Source organism: Amblyomma americanum, chromosome 10 (genome assembly GCF_052857255.1).
Source record: "Amblyomma americanum isolate KBUSLIRL-KWMA chromosome 10, ASM5285725v1, whole genome shotgun sequence".
In the NCBI taxonomy this organism is placed as follows: Eukaryota; Metazoa; Arthropoda; class Arachnida; order Ixodida; family Ixodidae; genus Amblyomma; species Amblyomma americanum.
The window spans coordinates 118,889,615-118,909,862 of record NC_135506.1 but is presented as its reverse complement, the minus strand read 5'-3'; the positions used below and the strand labels follow the sequence as shown (position 1 = coordinate 118,909,862).

The window sequence follows — 20,248 nt, the reverse complement described above, 5'->3', positions numbered from 1 at the left end:
GGGCAAAGACTGATAACAGTGAATTCACAACACTCTCTGACGTCGCCTCACGCAGCGCGACAGCCTATCGAAAATTCGTGGTGGGACATAACATTGTGAGGATATAATGACACCCTGACTATGTCACGGGAAGTGGCCCAACTACATCTGTCACCTGCTGGTTAAACAGCTCAGTAATGATCGTTACTAAAACCATCGGTGCTTTGCACTTATCTCGCGCCTTTCCGAACCCCTGGCATGTATCGCACGACCTTACAAAACGCTCAATGTCCTTAAAGCATCCAGGCCAACAGTACTCTTGCAAAAGCCTCCGCTTTGTTTTCCTCATTCCCAGGTGGCATAACCACGAATTGCCATGTGAAAGTCACACTAAGTCTTGTCGGTACTTCTGGGTAGCGACTAGTTTGTCTCGCTCCACTGCATGCTTATCCTTGTATAAGCGATAAACCACACCGCCTCTCATCTGGAAATCAATATTCTCTTTTTGTAGCCATAGCTGCATTACGGTAGCATTTCAAGCCTTCAGCGTGGCGGCGCTGTAACCCTGTAGCTGCGCCCCCACGCAGTCACGTGTTTGGTCACGTGATGCGAAGCAGCTGCCGGCAGCGCGGCGCTGTGGCTGACCACGTGGTTCGTGACGTGGTTGGTCACGTGACCAAGTTCCACTCGGCCAGCTGTAGCTATCACGCCACTCCAGGTTTAACCAAAGCTAAACCACCACCAATTTTTTTCCCTTACTCGTTCCGTGGAGCTTTATGATCTCCTGTATGGTTGGGTCATTTGCTTGTTCCATTGCTAGCTCTTCTCGATTCGCACTAAGCAGCGTCGTGAAACTGCTTGACACTGGCGAAAAAAAAAACACCCTCTATGATTGCCTCGTTCCGCGGTTCGTCATGCTTACTCCCAGGTTGACCGGTCTCGGGTGCCTCGTTAGCGCGATTTTCTGAACCTTGTTTATCCATTTCTTCCCCAACTTTAACTGCGGTTTTCCTCGCAGCGAAATTCTCAGGAGTAAGCTGTGCTGCAAGTTCTCGCGCCTTCGAACGAGTTAAGACCTGCATAACACGGTCTCGAGAATGGATCCCCTTCTCTCGTAATAACATATTCGATTTGTTAGAGAACAAATACGGATAGAATTTAGGTAGCTTTCCTAAAACCACGGCTTCGGTTGTAAGCGTGCCGAAAGGACCCTCAATTACCACTGTCGCTAAAAGCAAGCACACGCTTTTGCCTTCCACTACCTGTCGCATCTATGCACATCGGTCTGTGCAATCGAATGGGGACACATAGGACGGATGGACAACATCCATCTTTGTGCATGAGTCACGCAGCTCCTTATCTCACTTCCCGCTCACTACCAGGTCGTGCATGCAAGGTTCCACCAGCTTCATGTTTTCATCGTAGTTACGGACATACGAGACCGCAACCTTTTCTTTTTCACAGTTCACTGCTATGTGGCCCGGCTCATTGCATCTGTAGGAAGCGAGCAGCCTCCTAGCCTCAAATGCGACTTTTTCTTTCGGCGCTTTGGCCACTTTTGCACCTTTCTCATTGTCATTATTTCTCTGAGGTTTGTCGGAAGCCTTTCTTTTGTCTTTATCAACTCTAGAGCTCCCAAAGTGCCTCTCGTGACGATAATTGGAACTTCAACCGAAATAACGGGGCCTATCAACTTTAGTCTTCATAATATTAAAGCAGCGCTTAGCAACAAGGACGAAGAAAGAAGGGAACACACTCACAGGCGCTGATCTTACAACTAAATTTTATTTGAAGTAAGCAGGTCAATTTATACGTACACAAGAACTACGCACATGCGCATGGTCAACACAGATGTACTCATTTAAAAATTCAAATGAAAACACACCCCATCAAAGCCTCGTGCAGTTATCGCCGATATGCTATACCCTGTGCAACAGGCTCATTTCCTTGGAGGTTAGGGATACTGAAGGTGTGCTGACGCAACCTTGTTGCTCAGCACACCTCGTCCTTGTTGCTTAGCGCTGCTTTAATATTATGGAGCATTTCCAACTCGCCCAATCTGCCGTTCTTCCACAACTTTAGTCTTGTTGCTAAACTACCAGCGCGAAGCGTACTCCTCAATCAGTTCGGCAGCTTTTGTCGCAGTCGTTACGTTGTCCCAGTCCTGTAGCCCTCAGGGAGGCAGTTGTAAAACTGCTCCAACAAAACTCTCAACTGCAGCGTCCCGGTCTCTGTAGGAATCGGTGCTCTTTACCCACTCGAGCAAGTTTACTTTCAACTAATTTTACAAGAAAACGGGATAGCTCTCTTCCCTCGACTTCTTAGCTCCCCGATATCGTTGCCTGAACGCTCCGGTGCTAGGTCTGTACTTTCGTAGAAGGCAAGCCTTGAACTTCTCGTAGTTCTCTGTGTCCTCCTGGCTCAGCGGCGCGACAACCTCCTCTGAATGTCCTATGGTCGGCTATAGATATTTGGCCCATGAACCTTTCCTATGAGCATCTATAGCCGTAGTTTGCGCGAATATATTTTTCTATGGAGAGCTAAAAACAGTTGTATGGTTCCAGAACTATAGCTTTAGTTGCATACATTTTTCAATGGGTGGTAATAAGCACCTCTTTAGGTGCGTGTAGACGTATATACGACGGACATAGCTTTTTCGACAGACGCCCATACAACGTTTTTGTAGCGAGAGCTACACTGGACTACCAGTCGAGCATTTTGCGGTGGTTGGGAAAAACCAGTTGTGCGCATGCGCCGTTGCCATGACAACCGGAGAAAAGAAACAGGTGCGGACCGTCGGGACCGCTCATGACGTCACGCGGATGAGCAGTTTTGCGCATGCGCCGATACCATGGTGGCCAGAGAGTCCCCACAGGTGCGCCGCGCGCTTCATCGCCGCCTCGGCACACACCGCTCTACCATCCGAACCGCGCGTCGCATGCGCAGCATTGCGTATAAAAGTCGGAGATGTAATGGGCGGCTGTATCACAACGTTTGGCATGGATGCAGGGAAGGAGAGTCTAGCCGCTGCTAAACTGCGATATAGACAAGAAAAGATTACCTCTTCCGATCCTGAGGTTGTCGCCTGGCACTTTTATACTCAAGAATGAGCGTAAGGAGGCGAGGAGAGCAGCGGAGACGCCCGAACAGAGAGAGGAACGGCTTGCCAAACGGAGACGCCAGACTGCCGAGTGCAATAGACGGCGCATAGCCGCCCAATGTCTCTCATTGCTAAACATACAGTGACAACAACAAGCTCAGCCAGAGAAACGTACCTCTCATTCCGTATGTCCTGGCATAGCCGAGCTAAGCCACTGCCATTTTTTTGTGGGTGGTAGCGCGCGCCTCGCAGGGCAGAACCGTGAGTAGCCGCTGAGACCAAGTTTCTCGACCGAAAGATAGTTTCTCACACGTTCGTTCAAAATTTGCAAGATAGAGACCGATATCCACTGATACCACATATGGCTGTATGTACCATGACATTTTGAACTCTGCCTCCTTGCTGAGAAGAGGTACCGCTTGCTTGGGACAATTGCCCGGCCACTTGCTCAACCCCATTTCTAACTTACGGAGCTCTATCTCCCTATCTCCCGCTCCAGCTAGACTTTTTGCTTCATTCTCACCTTCACTTTCACGCCTCTTTTCCTGTTTCCCGCTTTTCCGCTGTTTGAACTGCTCTTCCTTTTATTGTTCTATGTGGCTCCACGCTTCACAGAGCTTCTCATCTTCTGCTCCCAAATCAGTGATTGCCTGAATAATCACGGTTTTTCGTCCCAAACCCTCTGTATCAATCCCCAATTCCTCACAGAACAGGTCCGGCTTCTGGAGCTTCTGTATGTCCATGATAGCCCCGAGTCTAGGGTATCTCCAGAACAACTATGCAAAAATACCAAACCTCGAGGATTTAAGCACAGATCTCTACCAGTTCTAAAATTTAATCCTCTTTTAGAATCTGGTCTACATCAGAGGAAAGCCAAGCACTCACCCGCACATGTGATTATGTCCCGAGACAGCTGCTTTCTCGCCGGCCGACCGTTGTTGCCGCTTGTCGTTTCAGATCCCAGTGCTGATCACCAGTTGTCGTGGCCCCCAGGCTATAGCTCGAACCCGGACTCCGTTGGGTAGCGTGTTCGAGCCTTCCGACTGAGGAAAGATGCATCTTGAAGTTTGGGAAAACGAAAAACAAGTAGATTCTTGGTGAAGCTTATTTACATATTTAAGAAAGAGCAAACAGTTCAAAATTAAAACGTTCATGCGTCTAGTGACTGATTGAGCCCTGTCGCCAGGGCCCAGAGCGTCCTTTCTCACTCGGCATGCTCCTTAAATCCGCTAAGGTTCCGCCCCTTCATCAGGCGGTGGCCAATCCAACAGGAGGCACATTTTTCCAAGATGGGAAAAGTTGCAGAGCACTGTAGCACTCGTTGCCGACTCGACCCGTGGGAAAGGGCGAGGAGAAATCTCAAGTCCGCTGCTATTTCGTACTATGTAGCGACAGTGTTCCAAGCTTTGTGCAAGCGGCTCCTTGTCTCTCAAAAAACACATGTGATCCTTGCGGCTCCGCGGAGATCAACTGCGGCGAGCTCTCTCCGGTCAGGCCGGCTCCTGACAGATACGGCTAATTACTCGAAGGCACAGTTCCTTTATTCCCTTGTAGTCTGTCCATCGTCGGTCGATGCCCCAGGCGTCTTTCTCCGGGAACCAAAGTGAAAGTCATTCCCACCGAGCCAAGCGTGAGAAAATCCGCAGGTACTTTCCCACCAGGACACCCTTTTTTTGCGGGGGCGTCGGATGGCCAAACGTCGTGTCGCCAGCTGGGTCGTGACATTGTTTACCATAATTAAGGTGAAGCGAACCAGAAAGACACACGGGTAGAAAGGATGGGACAATCGCTGAATATAAAACTAAATTTTATTCACGAGCGTGTCTGAATCAATATGGTACATGCACACAAACAATACTAGACGGATAAGATACAGACCTTTCTGCAACCTTAATCACATTTCCCTTTAGCCTGTCCAGGAAAGCCATCTTTTTTGAAAAAAAGAATAGATGGAGTACCGCCGCACGAAGTCCTGCAGCATGAGCCTTTGCTTCGATAATCTCCCTTGTTATCTTAACGCGGTGTCGTTAAGGGTTCCGTTCTGCGGAAAACCCGGCCTCGGCTTTGGCCTATCGAGAAAAAGCCCACCTGCCAGCAAAATCACGTGACGTTGGGACGTCATCACCAGCTGCCCAACATGGCAGGTGGCAACCTGCCCTTCGGTTGTGAGCAAACTGCCCACCGTGGTAGGTGACATTTAATGATTCGTTGAGAGCAGTCTCGTAACCTTGCGGCGTCATCAGAACCTGGCTACAATGCCAAGTGGCAACCTGCTTACCGGGTTGTGAGATACCTGCCCCTCGTGTCACGTGTCGATGAGATTAACTCAAATAAATTTAACGCACTTGCAATTTGCCCACCGTGGTGCTACGCATGAGCGTTTCGGAAACTCCGGAAGAGCAACCTGGAACTCACAAGCGCCACCGGCGGCTGTGCTTGAAACAGCCTCCTGCTGGGGCAGTGTCGCATCGCTTAACGCCGCACCTCTGCGCCGGGTGTGGTATGAGGGCTCCCCGGGTTCCATGAATGTAATGTAGAGATTGACCAATTCCACACATATGGGCATGTAGGCGGAATCTAGGATAGTCGGTGCGCAAAGAGAAGCCCAGGCCTCTGTAGGAACCATTAACGCTACCGCGTCATACCCTAAAACGGACCTAAAGTGTCTCCTCAATTTTTGCATTGGTTTTGGGTAGGGATTTGCAGCCGGGAACGTCGGGCAGGCAGGTTTGTGTTCGCAATAGCGGCAGTGCTTTGCCAGAAAGCGTGATGTCGTAGAACTTACATTATATATTTATGCTCGTGTAACCTTTCGTTAAGACACCAACCGGTCTGGTTAATGTACCTGTTTCCATAAGGTAACTTTCTTTGATACACAATACCCTGAGTAAATAAAAAAAAGTGGTTGCTGCTGGTTTATTCTGCCTCCGGTTCTTGGCTTTTTTTCTGGGTTGGTCGCTTATGAGTTTCGTCGGGGCTGAAAAAAACACCTTTATGTTGGCTTTCCGGGAGATCCTTTTGACGTTGTGTGACACCTTATTAGTGTATGGCATCACTGCACATTTTTGTTTTTCGCCGTCTTTGCCTCTCCTTCGCTTCCTGCTGCCCATGTCTTGACCTTCCACCTTTATTTCCTCCAGAACGCTTTTCGCGACCGGAAGCAACAATTCACCGGGGGGCAGCAGGCGGCGCTTAGGCATGGCTGACTGTTTCATTGGGCTTTAAACTGTGTGAGAGCACAACTTGTTTAGGTCACTGCGAAAACAAAGTCTTGTAATTCCTCATTTCACCAATGCCGACTGTGCCGTATCGCACGGTAAACGTGTTTCCCCCCAGGCTAATAACACCAATACTGAGATCAAGAGGAAGGCCATGGGTCACGATCAGAAGGTTAAAACAATATTTGAAATTTCTTAAAATGCTCCAGAAAGTTTCTCAAAGAACTCGGAGTGTCCTTTTTATTGAGAGTAATAATTAATCCACATGTATTACACTTTTTAAACACCGAAACCTTCCAAACGTCTAGACAACAGGTTATCACACACTGCCAGAAATAAACCACTCAGCACAGGCGCAGTGCAAGAACCTACAAAAACGCCTTGCCTTTGTGTGGCATATGCTATTCAGTAAATTGAGTTGCGGCGATAGCGGCAGCCGCTATCGCCGCCCTCTCTCTTCTCCTCTTCCCCCTTCTACTCACTTTAAGCATGCCTATAAAAGGCACCTAGCTTTTGAAATAAATCGTGGTTCTGCTCTCCTTGCTGACCAGCGTGGCTTCTGCACTTGCGCGCCTCAAACGACCGTGGCATGCTACACTTTGAAAAATAAAAATATGTTCCCCCTTCAAAAAAAAATATGTTCCCCCTTTCTACGAACGTAGACGTCAGATATAGGTGCAGTAGTTTCAAAAAACCACTCTCATCTATACCTTAGTCATTCTGGAGCGTAAGAGCTCGTCATCATCATCATTTATTTTCCCCTAAAGGCCCCAATGGGGCATTACATAAAGGGGGGGGGGACAAATGGTAATAATGGGTCACAAAGATAGAGCACAAATATAAATGGCAAGCACAAATAAACACATTAAACGCATTGAAATTACCAAGACAATAAATAGGTAAATAAAATTCATTATGCAGGAATTGAGGAGAGAAATAAGCAGTCAATAAGTGTTTAAATTTTACTGAGTTGGTTTCACTGACAATATCGTCAGGGAGTACATTCCACTCGAATATAACAGTTGGCAAAAATGAACTATTGAAAGCTTTAGTGGTGCCATGAATATGCTGAACACTGTTGCAATTAAACAAACGTCGGGATGATCTCAAGGGGGGCAGAATAAGGCTCTCACGTAATTGCGGGAAATTATAATAAAGTTTGTGAAATAGGCAAAGTCTTGCTATCTTATGTCGTGATGACAGCGGGTTAGACCAATGGAAGATTTGAATGAGTAACGCTCAGCCGAGAATCATATTTGGATGTTATGAAACGAGCAGCTCGCTTTTGGACTGCTTCTAACGCCTGGATTAGGTATTCTTGATGGGGGTTCCAAATAGTCGATGCATATTCAAGTTTGGTACGGAAAAATGTTTCATATGCGATTAGTCTAACCGCGGGCGGAGAAAATGTGAGAGATCGTCTTGTCTTGTCGATACAACTTTCTACGCACGATATTAACCTAGCATTCGAAGTAAACAAAAAAGATCCTTGATAGGCACAGAAAATGCCGCTACTGACTTCCCATGAATGGAAATCAGATACTAAGCTACATCACTTGAATTTCTGCTTAGCAATGGATCAGCAAACGTAAGCTCGTTCAGCTTGTCTTGAAGGAAGATGTGCAGTCGACTTTTACCACGCTCCGCGTTCACTATGGCTCTAAACGGACACTGCTTTATGCGTCTTCCGTGCAAATAGCATTTGTGAAGATGACTTCTCACCCTGGTAAGTTTTATTCTGAAGTTATGAAAACAATGAATAACATGCGGCGACTGAGCCTACCCAAGGTCTCCAAAAAGCAGATTGGTACTGTTCCGGTTGTCTACCTTTGAGGGGTGCCCGTTCCATACGTTGAGAGTGTCCTCTACAGGGGCCCATAGCTCAGCCTGGAAGTCCCCCTGAGCAAGCACGAGGCTTTGGAGGCGGCGCATAGGACTGCTCACAAGGTTCAAGGCGAAGAGAAGGAGCTTTGCCATTTAAAATGTGTTGATACGATCCGCAACACCTTCAAAGGCAAGCGAATGAAAATTCCATGTTGAGATCCGTGGCAAGCTGTTTTAGAAACTCTGACCTCGGTTTGATGATGACCTACAAAGGAGGGGGCTTTGTGGTCTTGCCTGAGAAGCTTTTTAATGATAAGGCCATGTCAGCTGTCTTAAAGAACGGCGAGGGATGAGAAATAACGTGAAATTATCGAAGCCTTGGAAATCGCGAGACTAGGGGCTGACAAACATGTTAGCGAGGCTTCCATACACTTGTACTGTAAGGAGTTGGAGTTTCTTGGTTTGACGAGATGATTATGGGTTTTGGCTTTATCGTTGGTGCGCATGCGCTTTGTTGTTGAAGAAAGGAGGCGTTGGTGCAATAAATCAGTTGTCAGTCTGTGCCTGTCTCTTGTGGTTCTTCTCTCTTGTCCCCTCCTTTTTGCGCAGTTCTTCATTGTTCCCATAATGTCGTACCAACTAGCTCCTCATCGCACTTTTCTAGGCTTCATTTATTCTGAAGCTTAACCAAGGTCAAGCCGCCGCGGTGGCTCATTGGTTATGGCACTCGGCTGCTGATCCGAAAGATGCGCGTTCGCTCCCAGCTGCGGCGGTTGCATTTCGATGGAGGCGAAATGCTATAAGGCCCGTGTACTGTGCGATGTCAGTGCACGTTAAAGAACCTCAGGTGGTCGATATTCCTTACCACTTCACCACGGCGATCTTCATAGCCTGAGTCGCTTTGGGACACTAAACAACTATGAGCCATACCTAACAAATGTCAGTTTATTTCACAGTTTTTTATTTCGATATTACATTGTTTAGCGAAATTTCATGGCGATCAATCACCACACCAACAACTTCCGAGGTTTCCCGAGTAATATTTTCCACGGGAAATACAGCGAACCCACCTTTTTTTCATGTCAGCAGGGAGAACCCATGCCTCCTCTTGTCGACGGCAGAATAACGTCTTACGAAAGGCAGCCTGGTCATTTATAGTTTGTGTTGGATCAGCATATGTACATTGTGCGAAGCACATCCTTCACAGTCACTGTCCGCTGCCGGTTGTGAAACACATTTCACTAAGAGCTGACAGAACCATCAGTGTAAACTCTCAGGTCGTCCACGTAGACGTTGTCCAGGTATCCAAGGGCCAAAGATCTTACTTCCGTCACAGGCAGCGACAGTTTTGAGGTCCGGACTGGGATGTAGACGCGGCAATGAATGCCACCACAAAACCACGTCTGATCCTGCTAACACATGTGCCCCACGGAATGCCATGAGGCACGGGTGTTAGCGGTGTCCTTGCGTATAACCTTGTGGTCCTGTCATCCAGATGCGTCTGTGCAAAATTTGGCGCTCCAGCACGCGCTGAATACCTTAACATGACGACTCCCTCCTTTGGGTCTGACCCTATCGTTTAATAAATCATGTTTCATTTGCATTGGAAACAGAAGTGGCTTACGGAAAGCAGCCAATTTTACCTCCATGGTAGATAATTCTCAAATTCCTCAAGTGGAAATTGTGCGTGTTCTAAGCCTTGTACCTAATTCATACATCTGAAACTGCGACTTCCTGGCGAAACGCGACACGTAAATTGGCTCAAGTTACTCTCGGTATGATTCCACGCATAGCTATGCGCTCTGGCGGAACGCGATCGGACACTGGCCGTCAGCTTGCGCGCTCGATCCTCCTGCCGCGGATAGTTTACCAGGCCCAATTTCATCTCCTCACCCGTCGACAGTGGGACTCCCTTGAAGCAATCAATCGGGAGGCTATGCGCGCCATAACTTATCTCCCTCGTATTACACCAATACCCATTCCTCAAGAGTACGCTCAACTTAGTACATTAAGTGAAATCATCGATCAGTGAGAGACAAAAGAGCATGCAAGGTGGCACTTCAGCTTCATCGTTTGAAGACATTCCCTCCATGGTCATACTGTCAACTCACAGACAATCGCTCCTCTGCTTCACCGCCGATATCAGCCGCGAATCTACCTCTCCAGGGTGCATAATATACACCGATGCACCACACCGCACTGCAAGGAGTTAAACCAGTTTACAGTCCCACCATTCTTACCTTAACTCCCGCCGTACACATAGCGCGGATACTTGCACTCCCCTTGCCTTGGAGCTTCAAGCGATACACAATGCAAGTCCTTCCCTTCCACTCGTACTCATTTTCGATATTGTTCATATTGACACGGACTCCCTTGCCACCCTTAAGCAGCTTAAGGCTGTCTGGCGCATATCCCAAATTTCACAATCATTTCACTATCTCTGCAAATAATACCCCCTTCTTGTGCGTATTCACTGGATTCGCGGCCATGCTCACGATCCGCATAATATTCATGTGGATACAATGACTCATCTTCACACATAAGACGACCTGCCACCTTCCCCTTTTCCCCCAGACCCGTCCCTGTCCCATGTTTCCGACAAACAAGCTTTGCGCCAGCGAATACGCGCTCTAATTCCTCCGTGTTCGCACCCTCTCCCCAGTAGTCTCGCTCGGGAGGAGGTAGTATCCGTGCGCGGATTCGGGCCGGAGTGGCTTTGACTCCCTCTGTGCGTCATCGGTGGCGTGACAAACGTTTAGAATTGACAGACAAGCGTTCCCATTGTGGTGCTTGCCTGAACTGTATGTCATAAAACACTGCTGCCTAATCGCTGCTGCCGAATGACAGGAAAGCACTACAATGGGGGGGTCCCGCTGGTTAGGGAGCGTGCTCATGAGCGTGGCGATATTCGGCTGTGTCCGGGCTCAGCTGCGTGGCACTGACACGCAGTTTTAACGCAATAGCGTTAAGGGTCCCGCTCATTGGATAACCTGGCGTCGGCGTGTCGAGGAAATCGGGATTGGTCGATAAGGACGTGACGTCACAACCACATAACATTGCGCGAGCGATTCACCACCCCACAAAGATCACAGTGCAGCAGTGATGACGTCAGTACACAATTTCTCATCGGCCTACAGGGTCGTGACGTCATTCCATTATCATTATGTAGTGCCTCTGAAGTAAAGAAATCGCGCTAAATTGAAAAATGGTCTAGCCGGGACTTGAACCGCTGCCCCTTCGCGCTACTCCTCGACCACAGAGGAACTTTGGTTCGCCTTGGTTAAAGAAAGGCCTTGAGTCTCTTGTGGTAGTTAAAAAGAAGTAAAATAAAAATTAAAATAAAATAAAAACTTGATGGGCACTTAGGATCCGTAATAAGAGTATGACTCCATAGAATTAATGGATAATTTCAGCGGCCTGGGCAGACGAAGTTCTGTATCTAAACGCTGCCTTCACGACTCTGCAGATTTTGTTTTTGTTTTCGTGCCATAACCAGGGAGGCGCCGCTCCCTTTTTGTGACGGCGATGGAAATGGAGGCTGGTGGGCCTCCTTTGGAACCCGGCGGGTCGGCTGCGGCCACCCAGAGAAACCACCTCTGCGACCAAAATGATTCAAGCCGCCTGGACATTGTGGTGGACTCGGTGCCAAGTGGTGACTGCTCGTCCGTCGACGGATTGGTACCGGTCGTTAGCAAGAAAGCCAAGCGCACACTGCGCACACAAGCCGAGTCGTCCTCATCAAGCACGTCAACGATCATCACGGCGCGCAGTTCCCCGACTCATACCGTCTTGTTTGTGCCACAGCAACGAGCCCGCAACCTGAACCTCCTGAACAGGCAAACCACCTCTGTTTATCTTGTAAGCCTCGTGCAGGGAGGAATCAAAGGCTGATAGTAAACCTCTACAAAAATGTCATTGCGATTGATGTCACCGACGGGAGCACTCTTGAAAGCTTCACCACCATCACCAAACTTGACAATATCAGCGTGCGCCCACCTATCCTACGGCTCGCTTAATTAACACCGTCGACACCGCCATATGTGACGTCGATTTGCCCATCTTAATAAAGCAGGCGACCAACAGCATTTCGTTAATCCATGTTCATTGCCTCGGTGGTGGAGGTGGTGACAACTATTTTAAACAGGGGAGTTTAGGACACGCAGGTCCTTGGGCCCCCGCACGGCTCCACTGCACTCAAACGTTCATGTACCAGAGGCTCATGACGCTGGCAGCCCGGCCTGCGGCGATGGCTTGCTTGGCCCGGGTCCTCGCAGCGCAGAAGGGTCTCCCAAGCCTCCCAAGTGGTAAGGTGCTCCAGGCCCCGCGGAGAGGATCCGCCGGGCAGAGGAAAAGGATATGGTCGAGAGTGGCTCTGCGGTGGTGGCAGAGGGTACAGGAGGGGTTTGTGTGGACTTGGTGATAGTTCAAGCATATATAAAGGGGGGGGGGGAAGGTGCGTGTTTGGATCCTCCTCCATAGTGTCTGGTGATAATTGTCGAGAGAGGAATGAGGTGGGGGTATAGCCGACGCTCGGCCTTGCAGGCCTGCGTCAGTTCACTGAATGAATGCATTCGCTCCCGTGAGAACCCTACATTGGAGGTCGCCGGTGCCCAGTTGAGAGAACCTCGGGCTGAAGCGTTGGCAGCCTCGTTTCCGGGATTCCTGGAGTGGGCAGGCACCCATATGAGCTCCATGTGGCGGGGGCGGTTGTGCGGCTAGTGAGTTCAGTATGCGAAATGCAGGGACGTGAACTCTCCCGCGAACTAAATTTAGTATGGCAATGTTAGTCGGACAGTATATACCGGGCCTCTGTGCGCATAATGGCTAGGACAATTGCGGCCTCTTCGGACTCCTCCGAAGTGGCAGTGGGAGATATGTGAAGGGTGGCAATCGTTGGGAGGGAGGGGTTCGTGATGGCTACGACCACATCCTCGCCTGTGCAATGCGGCATCCACCCGTGCCGCATACGGTTCCGTGCCATAATGTTTGTGGAGCGCCCGTGCGCAAGCTCTGCGCCGGGGCTGGCGGTAGGTGAGGTGCATTTTTTTGGTGACAGGTTTAATTAGTTCGCGGTGAATGTGGTGGGGGACCTGGAGCTGTGTGGGATCCGTGGCTGGTATCCTGATACCGAGGGTGTGTAGGATGTGTCTGCCGGTGGTGGTTCTCGCGAGACAGATGTATTGTGTCTGCCGGTGGGCCTCGATAAGCTCCCCTATCGTGTTGTGTAGGCCTAGCTGGAGGAGTTTTTTGGTTGAGATTTTAAGGGGTAGGTGTAGTGCTGTCTTAAATGATGTTCGGATCATGGCATCCAGGGCGGAGATTTCTCTGCCCTGGAGTTTCAGGTAGGGGAGCCTGGAGAGAAAAAATAGACGACATAGGTCATGCTCCTCCATGCCCCTGTGGTGTCCAGAAACTCGGCGGATTAAGTGGGATATCGACACCGCCGTCTGCTTGAGTTTCTGGATCGTGAGTTTTTTCCTTTGCTCTGGATGTGGAGGCCCATTACCAGGAGAGTACGGTTTTCCATTGTCACGGTTATGAGGGCTGTGGGGCAGTTTCGGGTTGTGGGGCGGAGTATGAGGAGCTCCGACTTCTACGGAGAGCATGAGAGTCCGATACTCCGCGCATGTGCTTGGGTGAAGGTAGCTGCGGACTGTAGAGTATTCTGTCTCCATTACTGCCATGAGGGGTCCATAGCGTGATATCATCAGCATGGAGTGTATGGCGAAGGTGAGGGATGGTTTATAGTTTGCGGGCAAGGCGGATGAGACTGACTGAAAAGAAAAAGGGGAAAGGACAGATCCCTGGGCAGGTCTAAATGCATCAAGCTGACCTTCAAGGGAGACTATATCATGGGTGAAGGTTGGGGACTTTAAACACCCCAGTTCGACCTTCCGTACCAAAGCCGCTACAGTGCAGGAAGTGCATGAAGATCAGTCACGTGAGCAGCGTCTGCAACAACTGCATCGTATGCACGAGGTGCTCCGAGCCACACAGAGGCGACATTTGCCGCGCGACTGCCTTGAAATGCGGCAACTGCCGTGGCCTTCACGGCTCTACCTCGAAAAGCTGCTCCCGTCTAAGGACTGAACGGGTGGTACTGAAACAAATGGTGCGAGACCATTCCACACACAGAAAGCCGCTGAAAAGGTGCAACCACGTCATTCGCGCCACTGGAGGTCCTCAAGGACGGCAATCACCTTTACATGAAAGGCCTCAAGTGCCACTGCAGCTTGTCCGCCTCCTTCAACAACCATACTAAATCAAGGCGAGGGAGGAGGAGAGACTTTAATGAAACAGGAGAGGTCAGCCTGGTTGTTGGCCTGGCATGCTACTCCAGACTAAATCAAAAAAGCCCGGCGCCTGGCGACGCCGCGCTTACTTCGTCTGATATTAATTGGCCACCACTACCGAAGACTTGCACCCACTGGGTCAGTGACGTTGCCGCACTCCCAATGTCCAACGTACGACTGCACCAGACAAAAGCCACGATCCGGACCGTGGCCAAGATCACCAAGTGATTACGATGCTCACATTCTTTATGAATGTCCTGCGTTCTCTGCTTTATGGCCTGCGCACGCCAGCAGCGCACAACGCACTCTATGTAATGGACGCGTTACATCCAGTTGGTGCGGCTCAACTCAACTACAGCCCAACGGACTTCAGTTGAGTTGAGCCGCAATAACGGGCTGCAGTTGAGTTGATCAGCCAAGAACATCCACCTGAATGGACACTGCGGCATCAAAGAAAACTGCACTGTTTTTGCTACCTGAGAGCGACTAGCTTGAGAGACAAATTTAGAATGTGCTGTTCACTCCTTTTCTCTTTTCCTTTTCAAACCCGTCATCCCTCTTCCGTAGTGCAGGGTTAATCAATCAATCAATCGTTTTATTTTCATCACAAAATGATGAGGGTTGATTCAGGCAAAAAGTGGAAACAACTTCCACTTGAAACAGCCTGAACCCCTCATATACATAGCTTGCAGCGTGGGAGGCACGTGTACAAAACAAGACAAAAAAAGAACACAAATAATATTTGCGTGCGAATTAAAGCGCAAAACATTTGGCACTTAAGATATACATTCTGGTAACTCAAGAAACATGTCAAGCAAGGCGGTCAATAGATCTCAAAATATACCACAAACAGAAGTGCGTCAAGTGATTAATGTGCTGTCTCAGGCACAAACAACATAAATAATACTACAATTGTAAACATATGTCCCGGATGTCTTTCTGATTGCAGGTGTCAATACAGACGTTGTTCAAGATGAGCTTATTTAGCAGTACTGGAACGTTATGGCGCAGCATTTGATCACCATATGTAGTGCGTGAAAAGGGATCCACAAAAATTCAGGATTTCGAAGAGTATATGTTAGATCATTTGGTTGTAGCGCACACATGTCTAGAAAGCTATCATGGATATGGTGAAGGGATTTTTTATACCTTGTGGCTAAGTAATATTCGTAGAGCTTTGGAATTTTGATGATATTGAGGCGGGTAAACAATTCGTCCGTGTGAGCTCGGTATTCAGCATTTGCAATAAAACGAATTGCTTTCTTTTGCAGTCGAAAAAGTTTTTGGATATTTGTCTCCGTGGTACTGCCCCAGACCAAAAAACAATAACTGAGATAGGGCAAAAACAGTGCATTGTACACTATGAGTTTGATTGACACTGGTGAACAGGAGCGATATTTTGCAAGAACACCGTGCATTTTGAAAGTTTAGATGCAACATTGTCAATCCGAGCGTTCCAACTCAAAGTTTCGTGAAAAATAACTCTTAGTGCTTTAACAGAATGTGAAACGTTTATAATGGAGTCCCTCATGCATAAATCAGTTTTTAAAAATTATACGTTGCCTGGGGTGGAATATGACTGCTTTTGTTTTTTGTGTATTTATGATTAGAGAATTTTGTTCACTCCAAGCCCTCAGTTTTTCTAGTGTACTGTTTACAACTGGAATTATTGAATCAGGAGTGTCGCCTTTAAAAAGCCTAGTTGTGTCGTGTGCGTATATTATGTACTCTGGTGTGTTGTCGATGTTCGTGATGTCATTTATGTACAAAAGAAATAATAGCGGACCTAAAATGCTGCTCTGAGGAACACCGGTTTTAATAGTCAAAAAAGATGAGGCCTGCTTTGTTATTTCTACACATTGAAGACGATGCTGCAAATATGACTTTATAAGGGACAGGGGAGTGCCACGAATGCATAAAATTTATTTTCTTAACAAACACTGGTGATTAAGGCGGTCGAATGCCTTAGAAAAATCTATAAATACACCTAGACATATCTGTTTATTTTCTAAAGCACTCAAAACAATCTCTTTTTGCATCAACAAGGCGGTTTCAGTAGACTTGCCCTCCAAAAACACGTACTGGTATGAAGAAAGTAAGGAGAATTTAGCGCAAAACTTCGTTAGTCTACTGTGGATAACCTTTTCTACACCTTTAGAAAAAACTGGTAGGATGGATATAGGCTTATAATTTGACATATTATTTTTGTCTCCACTTTTAAAAAGCACAATAACTTTAGAAATATGCCTTAATTTGGGAAACTGCCCAGAAAACAAAGCAAGGTTATATATTTAGGTAAGTGCAGGAGCTACCCGACTGATAACATGTTTCACCTCTCCTATTTGAATGTCATCAATATCGCAGGCTTTACTGTTCTTTAAAGAGGTAAAAATGCTGCAAATCTCATGCTCATCAGTTGGTCGAAGAAAAATACTGTCAGTATTACGTCTTATATCCAGCCCCACAGTATCGTATGATGGCACATTTCCGACAATGTCTATGAAAAAGTTATTTAATGCTTCTGCCAATTCTGATCCTTGTATGTGGTGCCCTTCAAGAATTAATCCACTGACAGGAGGTACAGTTGATGCACGACAGAATAAATGATTAAGTTTGCTCCAAACGTCGCTGCTTCCCTTACAGGCTTCAAATTTATCATGCAAGAATGGGTAGCAAACTGGAGCGCCCTTCTGGTTAACATCCCTGCCTTTCCTCACTCCCTTTATCTATCTCACTCTGAAGCGTTTAGGGGTCCGCAGACATGGTCATTATCTACATTAAGAGATCGCACGGAGTCCTCCTATCCCTGCCGGCACAGTGCTGCAGCTTAACTGTTAAGCAATGCGCCACTGTCCCGGCAGGTTGCGGTTTCACCCCAGCCAACCGTGGGGCTTGTGCGACCCGGGTTGCTCTCCCCGAGCAACCTCTCGCAACCATTAATAATTTAACTGCCAGCAGCCACGCTGGGCTGCAGTTTGCTGAAATCCGGTGGGCAGGTTCCCACCTGCCACGGTGAGCAGGTTGTGATGACTCCACAAGGTAGCGTGACCTATACGTGGCAGGTGGGCTACCTGCTTTTTCGCTCACAACACCGACGACGGATTTTCTGCAGAAGTTTAGCCCTAACACTGTCGCGTTAATATAAAAAACAAAACTAAGCACTGTGTCCGTGCTTTCGGAATGGTATGAAAAAAGGACTGCAGGCCGCTGAAGGGACCTATCAACAGCATCACGTCATATCTTAAGGCGGAGCATCCCCCGAATTTTTTTTTCTCGTGCGACGTACTCTGTTTAATTGCTACTAGCCACACCTGTACAGATTGTTCACGAGAGAACATGACTCAGCAGTCCAAACTTCACAACTTTTGGGGCCTACGTGACCAGAATTGCTGCTCTTTCACGGCTCTGACGTCATAGCACGGGCCAGCGCTAAGAAATGGAAACGAAAATTGTATATACAGGGTGTAATTATATATAATTGTCCGCGAATGCATGAGCCTTGGAACACGTATCATGTGTACTGGAGCAATGCAGAGTATATAAGCCAAATACCGCGCAAACAAAAGTTCAGTGCCTCCACTCCTTTAAAGGGATAATCAGTAGAGAGAGAGACTGGCCAGTATCGATGTGGGTAACGCTTTCTAATCAGAAAGAGACCACTCTCACTGAAAGCGAAGCTTTATTAACAAGGAACGACCATAAAACGAAATACAGGAGTCGTGGTCACCGCTTATTTTTTAGTAAAATGCATGCTTCGGCATCAGTATTTTCCGTGAATCCCAGATTTTTCGATACACACCGTTTGCTTCAAAATGGAGGCAATCGGTTCCTATCAGTAAATACGCCACGAGCTTCAATCGACAGGCCGGAAGATCTTGAAATCCTATTTTCTCGCCAATAAATGCGCGTTTTGCTGCCTAGCAAATGTCAACATAACCGGAAAAAGCCGGAGACTCAATTTTTACTGAGAACACTAATTGGATAAAGTTTTCTATAGCGACCATTAGCTCTGAATCGTCACGGTGGATTCAGTTTGCCAAGTGCCAACTCCATGGTTAATATAATAACAGAACTCAATAACAAGCCGCCAAAACAAACGAAGGCTGCCGAGAGCTCGTAAAGCTGCGTAGGCGTCGCTTCTACAAAGCTTCCATCATGTGGAGGCTCACTGAACACTTGCCTACGGCCACAGGTTCTCCACCCAGCCGACTGTGGGTACAGCCCAGTTTCCAGCAACCGGCGCAAAAGGTTGCTGTATATTTGTGCGTGGGCGTAATCTTTCCGGACAGGCAATGTGCCCATTGATGTTTTCAGCCGTTCGCGTGATTCCACGAATTGCCGTCTGTGAGACACCCTGTCGCATTCGTGCAATCCCAGCACAAAGCAGGCGGAACCTGGCTGCCGTGCGCAGCGAAAGCAGCTTACAGGCGCCTTGAAAACAAGCTGGGTGTCTCGCATTCGGCTTTCCAAAGCGCGTCTCAGCTTTGTGTACAGGGGTCGATGAAAGACCACGGAGTTGTTAGGAAATATATCAATGTTGGCGAACAGATAGGTCATGCAAGGCGAAATCTGATCACGGTCCAACGCAATCTCGAGCTCTCTTACGGTGTCTATAAAATCTGGTGGCACCGTGACGGTGAGACGGGATGTCAGTTCCCCCCTAAAGTAGACTGACAAAGGCATAATGGCTATCAGCCAGATCAGGAGGAACAATTTTCGAAAAGACCATCTACGAGGAGGCGTCTGTCGACGGCGACCGCTGTCCATCGGCGCAGAGAGGGAAAAAAACGAGGCCAGCAAGAACAGCAGCGAATCTATATCAGGAGACTTTTGCCTCAATTCAAAGCACTTTCCAAGCAATAGTACGAGCCAGGAAACAAACAGTGAGATAAAAAAGAGCGCAATGACACAGCTTGAATGCGTCAGCCCGCCGAAGAATGAAATTTGGTAGCTGTGTAAATCTCTCCATGTGAAGAACGTTTCCACTCGAAACTCCAACACCGGTGGAATTAGGAACTTTGCGAAATTATGTAAAGTCAGCCTTACTAGCCTCACCAGTACGTCAACTTCACCACGATTAAGGCCCATGATGGCATGATCGCTATCAGGATACATCGTAAACGTGTACGTTACATTCTGAGCTTGAAGCGCTCTGAATATTATCTCGTAGCGGGGGAAGGCGCATGTCCATTCCACTTGCCCGGGTCCCATTAAATAAAGCGGACAGGCGAAAGTAATTTCTTTACCCCCGGGTGCAAACGTGAAACCTGTTCTGCTACTGCTATTCATCAAGGAACACATTCGGGAAAACACGGATACGCCACAAATGGCCGGACGGCTTTCCTCTGAGGTCACCGAGCCCAAGAAGAGCGGACGGCCTCCACACAATGAGAAAGTGCTATTCAGTGCTGCCACCTCACCGGGGCTGAGGAGCTCTCGGCTGTCGTGAAATACTATCCATTCGGTTAAAGACGACCGGTTGTGGGCGGATAAGAAGCGCCGTAAGCACGAAACTTTCTCTGAGGATGCGCCGACGACTACAATCACTGTTCGCACGTTCAACGCTCCTTTCGCCAGCAGAACATTCGCGAATCCTGTCTCGGAGCTGGACCATCGCGTTGACTTTCTCGGATAAACCCTCATGAGGTAATCTTCGAAAGAATACGTGTGGTCCCCGCATGACAAGAACACCAAGGCGTCGTTTGGGCGAATCCGTTTCTGAAGAAAGGCGGAGGCCTGTCCGATGAGCTCTGTAGATGCAGGCCGGGCAGACACATACGCAGCGGTGTCCAAAATTTCGGCAAAAGCTCGCAGGCTGACCGATGCGGCTTCTA

At 48.2% G+C, this 20,248-nt stretch overlaps 1 protein-coding gene across 1 annotated transcript in view; it reads right to left on the bottom strand.

Annotated features, from left to right (window-relative positions):
* Window positions 1-3,977: 3,977 nt before the first annotated feature.
* The window catches only part of LOC144107726 (uncharacterized), a 57,581-nt gene continuing 41,310 nt past the window's right edge, over window positions 3,978-20,248 (bottom strand). The window contains exon 3 of the transcript XR_013309363.1: window positions 3,978-4,138. The gene's annotated coding sequence lies outside the window, so the exon portion shown is untranslated. The remainder of the gene's footprint in view (window positions 4,139-20,248) is intronic.